Below are 18,294 nucleotides of genomic sequence, written 5' to 3'. Positions count from 1 at the left end.
CTTTTCATTTCCCTCCCTGTACTGATCACTTCCATGCTTTCCCTTTGCACAATTCTCACAACTGATGTAACTTTAGTGTAGATTTAACTTTTGATGTTATGTTTTATAGAAATAAGAGGACAGTTTCCACAAAAAAGAACATCTGCCATTACTTTAAGAGGCCTCTGCCTTTCAAGAAGTGAAAAAAAAAAGTTTAAGTTTTGCTTAACCTTTATGTTGATCATAAACCTCTAAACCCTCTGTTCTATTTTGGTAGCTTGAAAATTGGGAAAGAAGCTCTCATTTCTCAGTTTTCCTTCCAGTTAGTGGCTCATTTTCTCCTTGTCGCCTTTTAGTCTGAGCAGTATTACTAAGCCGTTTTTCCACATTTAACAGATCATAATTTCCTTTTCCAAAACCACCATGTCATAGCACTGAAGAGCCCTTTTGTCTGATCTAAACTTGGGTGGCAGTTGCTACCATGTTGTCATGCTTCTTGGTATTTTGGAGAAGGGTTTATACCCCTGGAGGCAGCAGTAAAACAAAACAGAAAGACTCTCTTCCCCATAAGACCCCTGCCCTTCTGTCCTCTGCCGTCATTGGCTCATCTCCTTTCTCCAGCAGCAATAATCGCTGTCCTGTCCTGCCTGAGTGGGGAAACTTTGTCAGTGAGGAGCTCATGCAGAGTGACTTTCTGCATTAGAGCTTGCTGGAGGCCTCAGTTCTGTTGGGTTTTATGGGTGTTTCTTTTGTGTCTTTGCATTTTAAGGACTTCAGTAAGTCCTTGTACACTCTAGCTCTAAATACATTGCTCCAACCTTTTTAGGGGCATAATATGTCATGTTTAAGTGGCAGACTACCTAGAATTGTCAACAGTACTAAGAAATAAATCACACACACTTTCATAGCTGAGTTTTTAACGTCCTTTCTTCACATGATGAAAAACTCCACAAGATGTCCTTTATGAACCAGAATCTGTACCGAGAGATTCATGATGTGATCATGTGTCACCTGGAATATGATTGCCCATTCTTTTAACTACATTTAGAGCGAATGCAATGAATTGGCATCAAACCTGTTGGTGGTGTATATAGGCCACAAATCCTAGTTGAAATTTGTGCCTCCCATACAAAGAAATATATTAGTTGTGTTTTATAAAGAAAGGTTGAGTAACTCCAGTCCTCGGGTGCCACTGTTCAGCAACTTTTGGATCCATTCCTACTTCAAAACACCTGAACCAAATGACTAGGTCTTGGCAAAACTTGCTGATATGCCAAAGAGGTGATTCAGCTTTTTGATTCAGATTGTGTTGGAGTAAGTGCATCCAAAAGTTGCAGGAATGTGACACAGGACGGAATGCACTTGTGGGGAATATTTTGGCAAATAAACTCAGGAAAATGTCATAATCAGTGCTTTATTGATGTCTTCTTCTATTAGTATATCAAAAACGCCAACATGTGAAAAAAATCTGGTTGTAGTTTTTGGTTAAATGCATTTTTGTGACATTAGGCAATGCAATAAAAAATTGTGATATATGTATTAAAATTGTAGAATTTGCAATTGTGCATATATCCTAAGTGTTATTACGAGACAATTTCTTGCTGGAAACTAGAGCCACCTGGGACTGTGGAGTTGAACTTCAAATACAGTCATATTGAAAAAGCATGGCATGCTCCTAACCGTATGTTATAGTTCAAATTGAATGTTCTGTTTGAGGAATAGCCACATCAATTAAATAATCTACATAGTTCAGACTAGCAATTCTTTTTAGAGTGTTGTTCCTTATGTCCCTAATGTTGCTAATTAGCATCATATAATTTACATGAATTGTTTATGTAATCAAGTTATCAATGCTTAATCCATTCAGAGCTTGACTGAGAGAAAACATTGTTTCTACATACTTGATATAAATTCAGAAATTATGGTGTTAAATAGAAAACTGACTTAATAATTGTTGTAAGTGGCATAATGAGAATTGTGATGATGTGCTGAAGTCAAGTCATGTTTGATATAAACAGCATTTTTCTAAAAGCTCAAGGTAACATATCTATTCGATTGTGCTATAAAATGGCACTATGTGCCTGAAAAATATATAATACTGCTCCTTTAAGCACCATGTCTGCTGCTTAAAAGCTGAAGCTTTAATTTTTTTTTTCACTTGACCTTCCCACACTCTTCTCTGTCCCTCTCAGCTCCCAGTTTCAATCAGTAGCTATAATAATTCACGGCGGGAGCTATCAAAAGCCTGTGGTGGTAGATTAAAGGAGAGCAGTTAATGTCTGGAAAGTGTAGCATAATCTTCAAAAGGAAGTTTAACACCTGCTGGCCCACACTGAAGGCTCCTCATTCATAAAGGCCAGGCAAACGAGGAAAACGCAGGATGTTAAATGAGAGGTTTTACTCTGAATGTCTTAAAAGCTGGAGGTAAGAATGATTGAAGACGATAGAGGTGAAAGGCAAAATGAAGTTGAGAGGAGAACATTAGGAAGAAATTAAGAATTTAAAGTAAAATGTAACACTGCTGGATTCTCTCTACTCTACACAGTCACTGCTTTTTTGTGAGTTTCCCCCCGCCCCAAATAGCTCGAGCTGTACAAATCACTTTCTCCTATCTGTGTTGGAGTATGGCATAAATATTATCATTCACATTCATTCTTGGTACAGCAATTATTCCTCAGTGGAGAGATGGATTGGAAGGAGTTGATTCAGACCAAAAAGAGGCCTTTCTGAGAGAACAATGGAAGCTGCTGTGGTTAAATTAGATTACTGCTTCATCATTGTTTTCCTTTCCACAGTTTTCCAGAAGATTCCACTCAAGTAATTGCATTGTTAGACGAAACTGTGCAGCGGGGTCTTTGGAGAAATTTATGAGGCATTGAAAGCTTCTTCGGGAAGTAAAACTCAGAACTGAAACATTTGCAGTTAAAAAAAAAAAACCTTCTTTGTCATAAGTAATTGTAAAATATTCTCTAGTTGGCATTTTTATAATTGTATGGCTTCTTGTTCCTGCATTTTATTGAAATCAGTATGGCGATCTATCTTTCTTGACACTATTTTGTACCACAACAGTCAATGCTATGTGCAAGTGAAGAAAGACTTTGAATACTTTCAGTGCCTTGCTAAAATATTCATAACCCTTGAAACTTTTTATGTTTTGTCACATAAAAACACAACACACTTTCATGTGTTGTGTTGAGATTTATTGTGGTAATCAGTTCTTAATTACTAAAAGTGAAAGAAAAAGGCTGAATGTTTTCAATGTTTTTTTATAAATAAAAATGTGAAAAATGTTGCACATGTTTGCATTCACCCTCTCTGAGTCAATACCTTTAGAACCACCTTTCACTGAAATGACAACAGAGTATTTTGAGTATACTGCTACCACCTTCCATCTTCCCATATCTAGAGACTAAAGATTTGCCTATTGTCTTTGAAAAATAGATTGGAAATTATTGCCAGTTCTCATGTGTTGCCAGAGATTTTCAATTGGATTTAGTTTTGAACTGTTATTGGGACATTTTAGCACGTGAATATGCTTTGGTTTAAATTGTTTTCTTCCAGAATTGCCCCTTATTGAGCTCCATCCATTTTGCTATCAACTTTCTACTGAAAAAAAGCATCCTCACAACATTATGGTGCCACCATGTTGGATGGAAAGGAAGACGTGTTCAGGGTGACGCACAGTGTTGTATGCTTAGCACCTTGTTTCACATGTCGTCATATAATGGGATTAAAGTTAAACATATAAGTATTCACATCTTTTGTCTCGCTTCAAAATTCTCAATTTGTCAAACCTCATTGGTAAAGTTAAACAAAAACGAAAATCACTTCATTCCTGCATTTCCCCATCTGGCTAGGAGGTTCCAGCCAGCCGATGGGGTTGATCACGGGACAGTGAAGAAGAGAAAGAGCCTGGTCAGGTGGGGCTCAGAGGGTGTAATCCTTCTGCTTCTATAAACCAAATAAAATCAAAAGTTCACTGCAGTTACACAATCTCTGCAGGGAAGGGCTCAGTACAACATGAATCTCTGAGGCCAGAATGAACTTTTGCAGGCTTAATCCGAGTTCATGGCTTCAAACTGAGACCTTTAAACTCCCCCTGCGTGCCACACTGTGCTAGAATGCATAAATGCCCCTTGGAGCCGCTGGGTTTACTACAGCTGGTATCTCATGCTGGTTGCGTGTCAAGAAAAGTAATTTCTACACAAACTGTAGCAACAAAAATGTTTTTAAATGTGATGTTTGTGTAAATAAATCAAGTTCACGGATAGAATTGAAGTTGATCTCAGAGGAATAGATATGATTTAGGGTCTGAAAATAATGAGAAATAGGTCATGATCAAAAAATAACATTTTAGGGGTTTCCTAATTGAAAAGCACCATTCGTTTTTTTTTTTTTTTTCTTTTGTAGCATGATCAGAGTTAAGCAACAGAAAAAAGATAAAAGCTGGATTAAAATATTTCATAACATTGTGGGACTGTTACAGAATCGCATTATGCCCTCTGAAGGTTGTTTTGGTTTAAAACTTGTGTAGAAGTCATGACCTTATCAGATTCAGCCCGGCATGCTGTCAGCAAAGAGAGAATGAATTTTACTGCATGTTACTCATCTCCATGCAGAAACCTCATAATATCTTCATGATATCTTTCAAGTTTTGATTCTGCTCTTTCTTCTATTTGTACTATCCATACCTGCATCCTTTTCTTGTCGTTAGCCTAGCAGATTTGAATGGTTTCTTGTTCTTCAGCTTGCTTGTTTCAAAGCTGAAGATCAGCTCCTAGTTTCTGCTTCCAGCTTACACAGAAACAGGTGTTTTCTCAGGGCTCTCTCAAAAATCCAGTCAGCTTTGCTATTGGTAGATTTTCTTTGTGTGAACCAATGGCACCACCGCATTCAATACTTTTCTGTCTAGTTTGTTTTATTTCCTAGACAGAAAATAAAACTGCTTTATTATTCTTTATATTTCAACCTATTAAGGCTGTTGCACTCTTGTGAATTTTATTAAAGTGTGATCAAAGCAATGTTTCTGCTTACAAAATTTACAGAAGTTCTTTATTTACAGACATTCAAACTAATGAGTTTCATTTCTGAGTCTGAAAACAAAAAAGGTGGAATTAACATTTTTTCATGTTTGCCATTTTTATCACACGTCTGCTCACTGTAAAAATGACTATATAATAGTGTATAATAACACTTTAGAACTGAATTAGATCTTTTGGTAGATATTTGAGTGTTGTTCTTGTTGTTTGTTTCTGATTTTTTTTTATTGCTGATGTTGCTTACTTGTGCAATATTATGGTTGTGGGCAGTTTCAAAGCCTCAAACACAGACTTAAATTAAAATTCCGCTAGTGGTTTGACAGGTACTCCATTTGAACAGCAAAAAGCCCCAAAACAAAAAAACAATGTCTGAAGCAAACATGAGAAATTTTAGAAGCAACCAGAAATAAGTTAACTTTGCATGAGAAAGTTAACTTGAATAAATGCAAAGAGGAACTTTAAAAAAATTATATATATATATATATATATATATACATATATATATATATATATATATATATAAGCCTCAACAGACAATGTGCTCAGTGAATATCTCAGACAACAGGGAACGGAGGTTAAGGTGCCAGAGATACCATCATGGCAGGACAAGCCCCTACATGGGATGTACCACCAGCAAATAACCCAAGTGGCTGATATCAGTAAATCCTACCAATGGCTGGAAAAAGCTGGACTCAAGGACAGCACAGAGGCCCTCATCCTGGCCGCCCAGGAACAGGCCCTAAACACCAGAGCAATAGAGGCCCATATATACCACACCAGACAAGACCCAAGGTGTAGGTTGTGCAAGGAGGCCCCTGAGACAGTCCAGCACATAACAGCAGGGTGCAAGATACTGGCAGGGAAAGCGTACATGGAACGACATAACCAAGTTGCAGGCATAGTGTACAGAAACATCTGTGCAGAATATGGACTGGAAACCCCGGGATCAAAGTGGGAAACACCCCCAAAGGTGGCGGAGAACGCCAGAGCTAAGATCCTGTGGGACTTCCAGATCCAGACAGACAAAATGGTAATGGCGAACCAACCAGACATTGTCGTAGTGGATAAACAACAGAGGAAAGCCGTTGTGATAGATGTAGCAATACCAAGCGACTGCAACATCAGGAAAAAGGAGCAAGAGAAATACCAGGGCCTCAGGGAGGAACTGGAGAGGGCCTGGAAGGTGAAGACCACAGTGGTGCCTGTGGTCATCGGGGCCCTCGGGGCAGTCACCCCCAAACTGGACCAATGGCTACAACAGATCCCAGGAACAACATCAGACATCTCAGTCCAGAAATGTGCAGTCCTTGGCACAGCCAAGATACTGCGCAGAACCCTCAAGCTCCCAGGCCTCTGGTAGAGGACCCGAGCTCAGAGGATAAGAACCACCCGCGGTGGGTGAGAAGGGAATTTTACATATATATATATATATATATATATATATATATATATATATATATATATACAGTATATACTGTATATATATATATGAACCCAGAATGTCAGGCTATGGGAAACTTTGCTTTTATAGAATATCAAAATTTGAGTGTCCTGATGGGAGAGTTTAAAAGTTTGGGATAAACACGTGTGCTATTTTGAGTTTTTACTGATAAGTAGGTGGGTGTTTTCTTCTCAAAATGCCACGTTTATGTTCCAGGTAAAGTTAGACTATACTGTATAAGACCTCTGAACTTTTAAGCAATCAAATGAAGATAAAAAGCACAAACAGAAAAGATAGTTTACTTGGTTTATCAGTTCTTGTGATACATGTAGGAGAAAGCAAAGCCAAGAGAAAAACATGCAGAAACCTCAAAGAGCATGTGTTATTAGGCATATGAAATATAGTAATTATTGAGCTTTTTATGCCATATTTGGTGATACTAATGATATTTGGCAACCCAATTTTCTGTGGTCTACCACCAATGATTTATTCATGTAAGCTCAGCAGGACATATTTTCCTATTAAAATAAACTGCTTCATGTTGGGTTCTTTTTAAAAAAGCAGAGTATGATGTTTGTGGTTTCAAACTATCAACAGTTTAGTGACTGGGTTAAGGACAGAAACCAGCTGATTGTGTAATCACACCCTCAGAGAGATTTTAAGACAGGAACAACACACAATTTTAAATCCCTTGATCCTTGCTTAATTTGGAAAACACATTCATTTAATATTGCTAAGGAGATTTATAGCAAAAGTCTGGCAGACGGTCTTAATTTAGAAAAATATGTCGGTCAAAAAAAAGGACAATATGTGGACACCACAGGAAGGGTTGCAATAGAGGCATGCAATAAAGCTGTAAATCAGCTCGTTAAATACTGTGATGTGAGTTTCAGTCTAAACCAATATTCCTTTCATTTACCAGAAATGTCTACAATGAGCTGTCTTTGCTACTTTGATACCCAGAATTAAGCAGACCTTTGATACAGTTCTGCATCCCTGGTTGTGTTGTGTGTTCTTGCACAACATTCCTCAATAAAAACTATTCATACTATTTCTTGGGTTATTTTATCCATGTACATATATTGAATTAATTTCTGCTATCTTAGAAGTTGCACACATCCTCAGTTTTATTCATTGTCAGTGCTTGGTTTATGTTGGCATTACATAATCAAACTTAGGAACTTAAATTAATGTCTCTTAATGTGACAGCTGCAGAAATAGTAATATTTACCATATTCACTGCGGGATATATCATTGTAGATCAAATGGATCGATACATCAGTGCTTTACTGAGGTACACTGATCAGTGTGGCTATTTTAGACAATTTTCATATCTGTTCTGTCTAAAGCTTTGAGCTGCCGACATCGGTTTCAGTCGGTTCTAAATTCTATTCAAGAATTTTATTACCAGTTAATTCTTTCCAACCTTTTTGCCATGAGTCACTGTTACTTATATTTATGTTAGGTGCAGAGGTGATGTCCCACTGTGTGTATAAGAAGAGTTACTATAGTAAAAGCCAATTTTTGAAAGCAAATACTGTTAAAAATGATTGAAGTTGACATTTTCAACTTCAATTGGGGGGATGAAAAAAGTATTGAATTTAATGTTGAATATGAGGTGAAGACACAGAATCACTGAGGATCAATGTTGGTCTTTTAAACCGAATTGTGTGTTTCAGTCCAAAATGTATCCATCACCCAAAGTAGTGATGCAAGCTGTGTTTTTATCAAATTGATCTTTTATCCTGTTCCATGAACTTTCCAAGCAGTTTTTCGAAGGTGCTTTGTATACATCATTGTTATTCTCTATTCTTGCATAGCCTTTTGAAAACCACTTTAAATGAGACATTTTATTTGCTCAGCTCTTACTTTTGTAGACCTCTGTGTTGCTAAAAGCCTTTCACAGCCACTTTGACCTTTAGAACCCAGGTTAGAAACCAGCATTGTGCGAAAAGTGATTGTCCGTCACCTTTATTTATTTTTTTGCTGCTCACGTAAAAATGTCCAGTGCAAAGCCCTGAATTACTGTAAAAATCTATACAAGCTCACTGAGTTCAGTTGCACTTGTCATCAGTCAAATGGCAGGAAAATTAGGTTTGTTGTCCTCCCACTTTGTAATTTGCCAGACTTCTCCTTCATCCATTAGCACAACGTAGTGAGCTCATTTCTCCAGCTTTCAGAGGCAGTGGCCTTTCAGACGGATTAAACAGCAGACTTAATCCTGGGAAGAAAAATGAGGTGGAACAAAACAAGTTGCAGGACTCCTCAGTGATAATCGGGATTTGTCGTATACGGTTCTGTCAAGTGACCAATACAAAGATGAAAATACTTTCTCCAAATTTAATGGAAAATAGATTTTAAATTCCAAGTTTTTCCCACTGGCGGCACACATCCCTGATGACCAAGCAGAGCTCCATCCCTTTGCACACTATTGAACTGGGATCTAAAACTAATGAGCATCCGTGCAATGACGATGGGCCGCACAGCAAGCATCTCGGTCTCATGGAAATGGAAGTTGCTGACACTCCGTTCACTACACGCAAACACTGGTCCATCCGTGGGAATGTTTATTTGACCTGACAAAGATGCACGCTCAGGAGGCTGGATTGAGTGACACACTGTGGGTGCAGAAAGGAGAAGCAACACTTGGGATACTTCTGCAGTCTCAGTAGAGTGTATCAAAAAATATACTTCAAATTCATGGCATGGTGTCATGATGTCACTAAATGTTTCTGAAAAATAAAAAAAATAAAAAAATTTTAATCACTTTCCCATCAACACTGTTTTAGAAATATTAGATATTAGAAACATGAGCCTTGGTCCAATCCTCCTCTCGCATCTAAAAATTAAAATGTGAACCACTTGTCAAAGGTTACCATAATTCCTGTTGAATATATTTGTAAATGAACTACAGGTCATGGGGTCACCAGAGCTGCTCTTCCATTTCCATCCCTCCCATCCTCTGCCAGCCTTCATCTGCCCTCTCACCATGGCCAGCGTTCATGACTAATTGCTGGGAAATATTCATGCTTTCAATCTATTTTTAGACACTATTAATAGATGCCAATTCGTTCTCTCCCGTGTTTTCTTCTCACAAGTTTATACTATTTGGAGAACAGAGGAGATTTTGTTGCAGGCACTGATCTAAAAGGGCCCTCGTCCCCTTTTTGTCTGTAGCCGAAGCAGGGTTGCCTCTACTGCCAAAAAGATACAAACATACTCAATTACTTTTTTTTATTTTATTTCTATTTGGATTGAGTCATTGTCAGATTTTACAGGGGGTTGCAAATTTCTTTTATATTTTTTACATGTCTATTTTGTTGCAAAAGCAATTAGATGTAATGACTGTGGTGAGATATACCATAGTTTTGGGAATATAAGTTCCTTTTTTCATAGTTTGGCTGGCCATGTGACCTGTAGTCATGTGCAACTTGCTTGTGTTTTTTGCCTCCTCATGACACGTTTATTGACTGATCAATCAATCACATTTTATTTGTATAGCACCTTTCAGCATACTTTACATCATAGAAACACAAAAATACAAAATCATAGAACACACAGTCAACATTACATTTTGATATTAGATTATTAATTAATGTTTCATGATTAGGTTTCAAAAACAACTCTAAACAGCAGGGTTTTGAGTCTAGATTTAAAGGAACTCAGTGTTTCAGTTGTTTTGGGATCGATGATATCTGAAATTTTAGAATGAAAGCTATATACCAACTCATCTACATTATTGCAACTTAAGGGTTGGGATGAAGAGTAGATTTGATTAAATGTTTCTGCTGTGGTGTCTGTGAAAGACCGTTTTGTGATACTAGCATTTTGGCTAAGTGAGTCAATGTTGATTGTGCTTTCAAAGATAACAGCAAAGGGATTCAAGAGGGCAACATCAATTACAGAAACATTGGAAATATTCTCACCCTTACTGATAACCAGCTCCAAATGCGTTAAATATTAATTCATGGACACGAGCCATGAAATAAACAATACTATCTACAGCCCCTGAAAACTAATCAGGGGCTGAAAGCTAGATGACCAGAGCTGAAAGACCAACTCCACAGCTGGGTACATAAACAACATCCTGATGGTGTTCTGACAATCCATGCTGCCTTGTCAGAGTTCCCTGCCATGGCATGCCTAGATAGCTATGTCTATCTATCTGTGCTACCACTTGAAACAGCTGGAATTCCTCTTGAGGCTTGTGAACGGCACAGTTATGTCTCCATACCTTGGTAGTTGCCAAGGAGATGAATGTAATTGACTTCGCAGGTGGATTTTTTGGTGTTGCGACTCCATGCAACTCAAACACCTGACTGTCACCCTGTATTTACACTACATGCTTTTCTGCTTTGCCGTGCACTTTGCCAGTAGAGGGAAGCCATTCCTGACCAACCTGAGTTAGAACATGAACATCAACATGTTAGAAACTGTCAGCAGCTTTCCAAGTCAAAGTTGATAGTTTCTGTGAATTTGTTGAAACTAAGCTGAACACGATGTGTCACCAGATCATATCTTAACATGGACAACTTCTGCTTCTCCCAAATTTCTATTCTTCATTGTTTTAATATACATTTTATGACAGCAAATGGTGAGCTCCTGTACTATGGTGCAGCAGATGTTTAAGAATGCAATTACATACTTTCAAAGGGACAAACATCAAAAAGTGCATTTGTTTGGTGATTTTTTTTTTCTCTTGTGTTTGATATTCATCTACTGCCACTCAGTAACATAAGTATTGATTTTTAAACCTCTTGGGTATTACCTTTAATGTCTTACAATTCGAATAAACCTAGTAGTTTGTGAGATATATTATATTTACATTGGGCATGCCAATTTCAAGCTGATTTTTTTATTTTATTTTATTTTTTTTTTTAGAAAAAAGCGGCCTAAAGGGTTAAATCATTTTTGCCAGAACAAATAAATCAGCAAGGCTTATGAGCTCAAAATTTTCCTGAATCTCCTGACCTTTGTGCTTTGGTGACTCGTGCAGCATGGTGCATTTGAACCCGCAACCTCTTAGCTCCTGCATGGCATGCTGAACTAATCTACTAATATTCTGGCCAGAGAAGAAACAACTCTCCATCTCCGCTGACACGGGCGCTTGCTATTGAAAGCCCTTTTGTCATTGTGACCACAACAAACAAGTGAGTCATTCTCAGCCTTGGGGTTGCTTTGCTTAGACCGCATGAAAACAAGCGTGACTATTTTAATTGTAATCAGACAGCGAGAGTACAGATGTAGATGCAGAGCCAGCTATATGTACTGAATTATTGTATGTGTGTATATTTGTTGTGTCCCAGAGTGTGTGTATTTCAAAGTGAGAATTCATTTTTCGGTGTGTTTTTTCTGGGGCAAGTACAGTTACAAGCCTCCGTTAACCTTTTATGTGAATAATGAAGCTATCATGGCTCGCACTTCATGAAATGGTACTCTAGAATCTCTTAGTCAAAGGCTGTGAGTGTTGCGTGCTTAGTCATGGGTTCAATGCATTACTGAATGTGAAAGTGTTCCAGAGGGGTCTGTTCTTCCTTTACTCAATTGCTGCTGGTTAAGCATGACTCATTTTAACATTTCATCAACTGTGCAGCAACTTGCTGTGATAGCAGACACGTTCAAGGCAAGCCTAGCACCTCAGATAGCAGGGTTCTTATCAGTGTCTCATTACATCCATGGCTGTAAACACAAGTGATTACAGATATTTATGGTTCCGTTTAGCCTCCCTATTGATACTAATTAAAAAAAAAAAGGCAAACCACTCACCACCTTACAATGAATGCTCATTGTCACCCTGGGCAAAGTTGTGTAAGAACACCCTAAAATAAATTCATCTGTTGAAGTCACTGGTAGTGGCAGTACTTTGCACAACCCTTTCACCAAAATGACAGCATAATCATCTTGTTTCCAAATGTCACATGGTTTCCAAATACAGAGAAAGGGATCCTTGATTACTTTTCTTTGCAAAATCTCTCTGGATAATCCAGGGTCGTCTCATATATTCTCATCTCATCAGTGTCTCTGTGGGATGAGCCTTTTTGCCAATTCAGTCAATTGCAAATAATTTGACTGCAGCACAAGTTTCCATAAAAAGTCCAAATAGAAAACGCCAAACATTTATAACTGTGAGGGTAGAATAGGATGTTTTTTCTAAAATAAATTTCAAACAGCTGGTTGGTTTCTAACTAGGGGTTAGGGTTAGGTTAATCTTTTTTTTTGGAGGTTAAATCTGTGGAAATGTACACTACTCAAAAGGGTGCAGAAAATTTTATATTTTGTTGAAGAGCAAGAGATAAACTGTACCAAATGTAGTTGTGTGAGCTGTTGAATTAACTTTACTTTATTGCTGTTTTTTTACATAAGCATTTTATGCTTCTAGAAGTGGCTATATACTGACTAAAACTGCTGTTCTGCACCATTTATCTCTTACCTTCTCAAAATTTCATAACGTATTTTTTCTAGGAAACTATTCATTTCCCTTTTTACTAAAGACAAAACATGAGCTTAGTCAACCCACATCCCTACAGTTTTACTTAAGTCAGACGATTTACATCTAATTAGCGGGTATAGGCTATGTTCTTCCCCTGAAAGGCTCTATATTAGAAACCAAATCTTATAATTAACCCATCCGCTCACATGATGGTAATGGCAGTGCTTAGGCTCCGTCAGAGGCCCATGTTGACAGTTTTGACATCTTAGCACAGCCCTCCCCGGTACTGCCACCCCAAATATGCCAGCAGTTAAAAGAAAGATGAGCTCTTAATGGACTGCTTACCACCAGGAAGGAGTGAAGAGATTGACCTTGAGGGGTTTTGATTAGATAAGTTGTCTTTTAGACTGCAAAGGTGTGGGCTTTGGTGCCATAGCTGCAGATGATCTCGTTTCTGTTTCCAAATTTACATTTCAAATGACTTTGACGTAATATTATTTTCACTTTTATTTCCACCTTTGAGGACAAATTTAGCCTCAATTAGTTTTACGTACAAAATAAATGTCAGTTTTATGCACAGCACAGTTCAATGAGATAAAATAAAGAAGCTTAGTAATACATTTTCTAAGTTTATTGGACAGCACTTCTGTAAAACTTGGCAGCCTCTGTTTAGTGCACTGCTTACAGATTTAGGGGAGTTTTAGAGATGGATTAGTCTTGTTGAAGCAGTTTGTTGACATCAGATGGCATGGAAACTATGAATCTACACACACTCTGTGATGAAGCTAGGGCAAACCTACACTGGGCACAGAGAGAGATGGAGAGGAAAAACAAATAAAATAAGCCCGAAGTAAGTACCCCCACAGTTGGCCCGTTCCCATAGACATTTGGTCAGGAAAGAAGACAAGAGGACAGTCTGCTTATCAGTGAGAGTCCGGAACAAAAACCCACTAATGGGAACAGTATGAGCAGATTTATCAAAGAATACATAGATTATTTAAACATTATATCCATTATTAACATTAATAACAATTCCAGGTCTTCCTCCTAGCTTTAAACTAGTTTCTAACAGTCCTGAGGTAGAACCAGTCACATTTTTGGACCAGAACTACTGTAGTAGATCTGCTATGGATCTACTGTCTCTTTTAAGAACTACAACTTTGCAAAATTGAACATATTTTCTGCCTACATTCCCCAGAATGCTTTGCAGTTAACTATCAGGGTTCAGTGAAATTACTTAATAGTTTATCAGATGTATTATCTATTGATATCATTTCTATTGTGATATATTACTGATTTATTGTCCAACCCTACCTATCGTGTTTTGTATTAGATGCCATTATAATCATCTAAGACATGCACATCTTTATTCTGTGTCCTATTAAACCTTTATTCTGACCATTTTTTCAAGGCGTTGGCTGTATTGTTTATTTGTGTTCAGGCAAGCAATCCAAGAATACTTTGATTTGAGAGGCTGGTGCTAATGGACCCTTGGTAGAAATAAACACAGTGTACGCCAGAGCTCAGTATGAATATTAATAACCAGCACTACAACACAATCCACTCAGCATCAGATTGCTTTGTAATCCTACTGTAAACTCTTACTAAACCCAAAGTGAGTCACTATTATTATAAATAATCCCTCAGTGTGGTTTGTGAGACGAGCTGGCAGTTGCCTGGCACACACACCCTAAAGCTAATTTTTCTGTTTACAAACTGATTTATTATCAGTTATCTCCGTTTCAGACACCACACAGCACAATGCTGATAGCAGCTGCTGTTTAGCATCATAATGTTTTCTGTTTTCGCCATGTTAACCTTCCATCTAGCTAGTTACTAATGAGCGGTAACCAACAAAGTAAGCCTCTCCCAGTATTGACCTTTGACATGCACGCGACCCATTATTTTAATCATTACCAATTAACCTAAATAGCTTAGATGTTTTAAAGACTGATAAATCCCCATCAATTCAGAAATTACTTTTTGAACATTTATTTCCCCATCAACCAATGGAGAAAAACTTTTCAACCTCTTTGTAAGAAGTCATTTGTTGTTTGGTTTATCAAAAATAATTTTCAAATCTGTTAATTCCATATCTCTGTAATGTTTTTATTCTACGTTTTTTCCGAAACTTTTGTTTTCTGTTTATCAGGGTTGTAGTTTGTCAAATGAGCACAAGATGGACATCTAATCTCAGTTCTAAACTTCATCTGGAAGTTTCCCTTATCCTTTCATCATTGGGGTTTTTACACTACTATTTTATGGCTTCCACTGGCTTATTGCCAATATTTGTATGAGAAGCCATTTCTAAGTCATTTTCCAATAAATGCTTCGTTGATATAGTTTATGCTGGTTCCAAGTAACTATTTCCTTCCATGTTTAATTTAGACTTTGCAGCAGGTAACTGCCCCTAGGATTGGAGGCTCCATTTAGAGCACAAAGGAGCCTCATCTGAACTTTATAACAGATGATTGCCTGTATTGTACTACCAGCTGTCCTCTTGGATAAAAAAAAGTCATGCATCTATTGCAATAAATAAATCTCAGGGAGTTTTCTTTTTTGCTAAACATTAAGCTTACTAGTAGACCATGCAGTACATGCATGTTTAAAAGTAAGTTCTTGATGTTGTGCTTAAATAATAAGGTATCCAATGTAAATTAGGTATTAGTCAGTTTAAGGCAGTCATGATATCCCAGATAGCCATAATTCAGCTTCTTCCACACCAAACCAGTTTGGTTTATGGAGACAAACAACCATTTCATAGTTTCAGAGCTCCATGTTTTAGTTTTCTTCAAATCATTTGTGCATCTTGTAATTTCTTTGATCAAGCAGCAACTATCCCTATAGTTAAACACTTTTGTTTTTACTAGGTTTGTTGTCATTGATCTAAGAAACCCCTACCTCCTACCTAAAGCTCTGGCAGCACACAGATCCAGGAGGTATGCCAAGAGCAGCCAAACTCTAAACACCCTGGGAGCCAGAGCAGAGAAAGCAAACTCTGGGAAGGTACAGGATTGACGTCAGAGAGAGCCACATGTAAGAGATTCCTTCCTAATTACCGGAATGCCCTGGCTTTATCGTCTAAAAAAATCCCTGTCATATTCATCTTTGAGTGCGTTCCCAGGTTTTATTCTTCGTCTACTTTTGTGTTGTGTCAGTTGTTTCTGTTTTCACAGATTATCCAACTCAAAACTTTAAATCCTCGTCATTTGTCCTTTTACTTCTCTCTCCTTTCCTTCCACCCTTTCAGCTCACTTTTGTTTTCCTTCCTACCCGTGTTTCCTCTGCATCTTTCCTTCCTTCCTTCCTTTTCCACTCCCTACTTGTGGCAGAAATGTTAAAATGACCTTCGGCTCACTTCAACAAACCTTGCTTTTTCTTGTGCCTTTATAAAACTCATGTGTTTGGATTATTTCTGCTGATCTACTGAAGTTGGATTTAATTTCTCTTTCCAGGAATGTCCTGGAAGGAGCAGATCTCTCAGGCTGCCACTTGTGAATGTTATTTTTTTCCACTACTTTCTGTAACCTAACAATTTTTTTTAAAGTCCTCTAAAACGTTTTAAGTCCAAGTACACCTCGGTTGTACCAGTTGCTCTGCATTACTGTTACTTTAACAAGGCAGAATCTGGTTCAGTTGATAAATTACTGGATTGGTGAACTTATGGCAGGAAATGAGCTCTCCCGTCACTCCAAACTGCAATCATTCTCCACATCTGAGTCAGTAATTAATCCTGCAGGATAAATAGTTTTATATGGTGCTGAGTGCCTTTGGCTGATTCTCATTTGTTTGACAAACTACTTGACATGAATTATTTAGAGCTAATCATGCTATTGTATTTTCCTGTTGCATATATATTTCCTGCCTCACTTTTCTATGTTTTACATAATAGTGCTTCAGTTTTTCTGAATATACATATAATATTCCAGTCTTTTTAAAATATGTTTCATTGCACGTACCTTCTTAACTAATTCCAACATTTTTATGTTCTATAGTTGCATTTTTACTAAAACAGCAAAGGAAGCAATCATACACCTACTGGCTGATGGAGGAGTTAATATGCTTTCATATTTGTTGTTTTAGATATAGCCCTAAAAAACATCTGGACCTTTTAGTTTTTAGTATTTGAGGGTAGGCCTGTCACAATAAATTTTGCTGGACGATAAATTGTCCTGGTAATTCTTGTATTAATTGTTAATATTGTTTTGAGACCATTTTCTAGTAATATAATGACAGTAGCATAGTACTGAATGTTTGCACTCTCAAAAACCAGTGAATTTCGTTTTTGTAAAGAATATCCTAACATTGAAATAAGAATATACTTTAAAAATCCAAAGTAAAACACAACCCAAAACAATAAATAAAGCACAAATTAGAAGCTAGGGATACACCAATACAAAAAATTTGGGCCGATATCAATATTCAATATTAATATTGCTCTTATGGCCGGTAATGATATAGAATAGAATAGAATAGAATAGAATAGAATAGAATAGAATAGAATTCAACTTTATTGTCATTGCACTGTCACAAGTACAAGTAACGAGATGTAGTTTGCATCTATCCAGAAGTGCTCTACGAGATATAAATATTTATTTACAGATGTACAAGACTATGTATGTATGGACTATAAGGGGTTATAGCAGGAGATATAGATATTGTGTATAAATATAAATATGGGAGCTATATGCACAGATTATACAGAATATACAGAATATACAAGAATGTTAGGGAATGGAATTATACCGTTGCAACAATTTTGGGGGGAGAAAAGACCAGAAACAGATACCGGCTCTCACCCAAAATCGATGCTAGTGCTGATATATTGTGCAACCCTGTAATATGCACTTACAACCAAAACCATAAATAAAATTGATTATGATGTCTCTGTTAACAAAATTGCCCTTTGGTTTCAGGTAAGCTTACTTATTCTAAGGATTCCCCTCATAAGGGAGGATTAAAAACACAGCAGCTTCTCCCCACCCGTCTTTCCCCCTCTCTCTCTCTCTCTCTCCCTCTCTCTGTATCTTTCTCTCTCGCATGCATAAACATAGTCTATGGAGTAAGAAAAACAAATCACAGAGCTGAACAGCTTGTACACAAACACTCGCATGATTCAACAGGACTCGACTTGCTTGGAATCACACCCTTCTTCCAGGGATCAGCATACAATGAATACATTTCTCGTAAATTGCCAGTTTAGATTCACAGTCATCCAGGTTACAGTAATCCTAATTGCTTGCATACGTACATGGCAGCTGGACTTTTCTTTTCAGTCTATGATGACATACTCAAAATATTTTATTTCCCCACCCGCTTACAGATGTCTGCTGTTTTTGCTTTTTTTTTTTTATCACTTAGACATTCAAGCAAATGCAAAGGTCCCGCAAAAATATACAGAGTAA

At 37.4% G+C, this 18,294-nt stretch overlaps 1 protein-coding gene across 3 annotated transcripts in view; it reads left to right on the top strand.

Annotated features, from left to right (window-relative positions):
- LOC102216491 (histone deacetylase 4) overlaps positions 1 to 18,294 on the top strand; it is a 118,823-nt gene that overhangs the window by 10,226 nt on the left and 90,303 nt on the right. The gene's annotated exons all lie outside the window — the stretch shown is intronic.

This window comes from Xiphophorus maculatus, chromosome 7 (genome assembly GCF_002775205.1).
Source record: "Xiphophorus maculatus strain JP 163 A chromosome 7, X_maculatus-5.0-male, whole genome shotgun sequence".
NCBI classification, from domain to species: Eukaryota; Metazoa; Chordata; class Actinopteri; order Cyprinodontiformes; family Poeciliidae; genus Xiphophorus; species Xiphophorus maculatus.
This window is presented reverse-complemented; position numbering and strand designations above follow the sequence as displayed.